Here is a 3953-nt window from a genome sequence, read left to right as displayed (position 1 = left end):
CCCCCCAGTCCCAGTGGGGCTGGGGTGGTCCCTGCAGCACTCAAGGTGAAGTGTGGAATAATAATGCAGAACACACAGGCTGCAGGCGCACCAGCTCCAAGGGACAGGGAGGAAAAGGAAGGGGCTGAGTGACACATGCCTTGTTTCTCCTTCCAGGTCCATCAGTCAAATCAGCGAAGGTGTAGGGAGAGACCATGAGTGTGACTCCAGCAGGCATCTGTCCTCATGAAAGGAAACATCAGGAGTGGGGAAGATGTGTCCTTGACAAAGACGGGTGGCCCCCAGATGGAAAGATTTAGATTCCTGAGCCACTTGGAAGAAAGTTGCCCTGGACGGCTACCAGGCCTGCAGCAGACTTGGTGTGAGCAAGGGAGAGATTTTTCTGTGTTTTGCCACTGCGATTTTGCAGTTTGTTTGTTGCTGCAGCATAGTCTAGTGCACCACAAAGGTTTTGTTTTTTCTCACACATTCCATCTGCTCTGTTCTACCTATAGCTCCTCTCCCCAGACAGTTGTAAATACAACTTTTCAACTTCCTCCACTGAAACAATTCTGAAAACTCTCCAGTTTTTTAGTTGACTGTTTTAAGGACTTTTTACTTCTAGGCATGACAGTGAAAATGATGGGGAGGACAGTAATGGCAGGCCAGGTAATTCAGACCGTCCTCCGGCATAAGCGAAGTGATGTAGGTAGATATTTTAAAAACCTTCTCGAAAACACTGAAGGCTTAATGCAATGTGGCATCTTGGATTGGATCCCAGAACAGAGAAAGGATATTCGTGGAAAAACTAGTGAAAAACGAATAAAGTCTGGAGTGCAGTTAATGTACCAATATTAATTTCTCAGTTTTGACAAATGTGCCATAATTGTGAGATGTTAACATTAGGGGAAACAGAGTGAAGGGTATTCAGGAACTCGCTGTACTATCTTTGCAGCTTTTCTGTAAATCTAAAGTTATTCCAAAATATAAAGTTTATTTTTAAAAAAAGAGAGAGAAAAAGCAGCATCGGTCAGTAGCTCACTTTGGAGAGCGTGGTGCTGATGACACCAAGGTCAAGGGTTCAGATTCCCATACTGGCCAGCCCACCAAAAAAGAAAAAGCAGTAAAGAGCTGACAAGAGCATGAGGGATTACCAGGCCACCAAGGTCTGCAAGTAGACAGAAACCCAGAAAGGAGCTCAGCATGCAAGATGCTTTTGTTCTTGGGAGCATTTACTGATTCAGAAGCAGCAGCTAAGGGCATGAGCTAGGAGTCTAGGGACCTCCAAGTGGGGGGAGTCTGGTATATATTTCTTATCACAGAAGAGTGAATTGCAAATAAACTAGGCCACCGTAGACTTTCACTCAGCTTCCTGTCATTTAGATGTCCCAGGAAATTTCAAGCTTTAAAGTTGAATTAAAAGTGGTCCTTGTCTGGTAGCACTTTCCCTATCCCTACCCTCAGGTGCTGTAAGGATATCAGTGAAAATCCTTTCTGGAGGAAATTAGCACCAGCCTAAGCCTCAAATTGTTTTTACAGACAGTTTTTTCTTTTTCTTTTCTTTTTTTTAAAATAAGATGAAAGGTAAGGGGATCATAACCCTTGACTTGGTGTTGTCAGCACCACGCTCTCCCAAGTGAGCCACGGGCCGGCCCCTCTATTGGCTTTTTAGTCAACTGCTTTGGGATTCTCGGTATACGCCTGTTATCCCGGGTATACCTCTGCTGCCTCCTTTCTAGCAGTTACATCTGTTCTTTCTTTCTTCTCACCTGCTCATACTGGCCAACACACCCAGAGTAGTATTAAGTGAGTCTGGTGTTGTTAGGCACCTTGAGGTTTGATTATTAGATTTATACACATTTAGGGATTCAAATTAGATTCATACACATAAGATATATCTTAGTGATCAACTAATCCCTTATCATTATGAAATGATACCCCTTTATCTCTGGTAATATTCCTTGTTTTGAGGTCTACTTTGCTTGATATTAATATAGTTGCTGCAGCTTTATTAGTGTTTCCACAGTAAATCTTTTTTTATTCATTCTCCTTTAGTGTATCTCTGTCTATTTTTATTTATTTATTTTTTTAAAAAACAGAAGTCACTCAGACTGTGTTCTCCCCCCGTGTCTTTATTTTTAAAGTGAGTTTTTTCTAGAAAGCATATCGTTGTCTTGCTTTTTTATCATGTGATGATCTCTGCCTCTTAATTGGAGGACTTACACTATTTACTTTTAATAAAAACAATTTTATTGAGATATAATTTACATAGCATACAATTCATTCATGTAAAGTGTGCAATTTAATTTTTCTTAGCATATACACAGAGGTTGACAACCAGCACATAATCTTATTTTAGAACATCTTCATCATCTTGAAAAGAAACCTTGTACCCATTAGCAGTCAGTCCCACCTCCGATCCCCCGAGCCTAGGCAACCACCAATCTTTCTGTCTCTACAGATTTGCCTATTTTGGATTTTTTCATGTAAATAGAATCATACAACATGTGTGGTCTTTTGTGACTGACTTCTTTTAGCTAGCATAATGTTTTGAGGCATGTATCAGTACTTTATTTCTTTTTATTGCCAAATAATATTCCACTTTATGGATATACCACATTTTATTTATGCATTCATCAATTGATGGACATATGGCTTTTTTCCACTTTTTGGCTATTATGAATACTACTGCTATGAACATTCACATTCAAGTGTTTGTGAAGACATATATTTTCATTTCTCTTGGGAATATACCTAGAAGTAGAGTTGCTGTTTCATATGGTAACTCTGTTTAACCTATTGCTCACCTACATTTTTGAAAGATATTTTTAAAAATTATGTATGGATGCCTTTTTAGCATCTTCTATGGATATAATAATGTGAATTTTTCACTTTTTATCCTATTAATAGATTACCTTATATGCACTTACAGTAATAGATTTCCACAAAAAACAATTTAATTTCCAAATATTAAACCATTTTTAGAATACACTGTACTTTTGTGTTCTGGTAAAATTGCAAGCTAATAGAGTTTTTAGGATTTTTGCATCAATATCATAAGTGAGACTGTTTTGGGGTTTTTTTTTTTGCTTTCTTTGACAGGTTTTATTTTCAATGCCATCATAAAAAGAATTTTAAAGTTTTCCTTCTATTTCTTTGCTCTAGAAGAGTTAGAGATATCTGTTCCTTAAATGTTTGGGAGAATTCTTCTGCAGAACTACCAGGGCCTGGTGCTTTTTGAGGGAGCAGTTCTTTGATAGCTCCACTCTATTGAAATGGGTCTGTTAATATTTTCTCTCTCTTCTGGGGTAATTTTTGTAATTTGTATAATAATAATAGAGTGGGTTTCTGGACCAGCTGAGTCAAAGCCTCTGACTGCAGTGACAGCATCAGGATCACAACACCCCAGTTTCCTTTTTCACGTTTGCCTTCTTTCATTCAGTACAATACAGTTTGACATTCAACCATGTTGTTGCACGGAGGGGATAATCTTTGAATAGTAGTTTTTTTTTTTATTGATTAGTAAATATACCACTGTATGGATAAACCACAATTTATTTATACATTCACTTGCCAAACATCTGAATGGGATTAATGCCCTTATAAAAGATGTTAAATGAGCACCCTAGCCCCTTTGGCCCCTTCTACCATGTGAGAACATAGTGTTCATCCCTCTATGCCCTTCTGTCTCCTCCACCACGTGAGGACACTTTACCATGCCATCAGTGAGGAACAGGCCCTCACCAGACACTAAACTTGCTGGCACCTTGATCTTGGACTTTCCAGCCTCTAGAACTGTTAGCAAAATACATTTCTATTATTTATAAACTACCAAATCTGTGGTATTTTGTTATAGCAGCAGGAACTAAGACAGGTTTTAATTTGCATTTCCCTAATGACAAATGATGTTGTATGAGCACTTTCTCATTTGCTTATTGGTTATTTGTATATCTGCTTTTTTGAAGTGCATGTTC

This window comes from Cynocephalus volans, chromosome 16 (genome assembly GCF_027409185.1).
Source record: "Cynocephalus volans isolate mCynVol1 chromosome 16, mCynVol1.pri, whole genome shotgun sequence".
Taxonomy (NCBI): domain Eukaryota; kingdom Metazoa; phylum Chordata; class Mammalia; order Dermoptera; family Cynocephalidae; genus Cynocephalus; species Cynocephalus volans.
Note: the sequence above shows the minus strand (reverse complement) of the source record.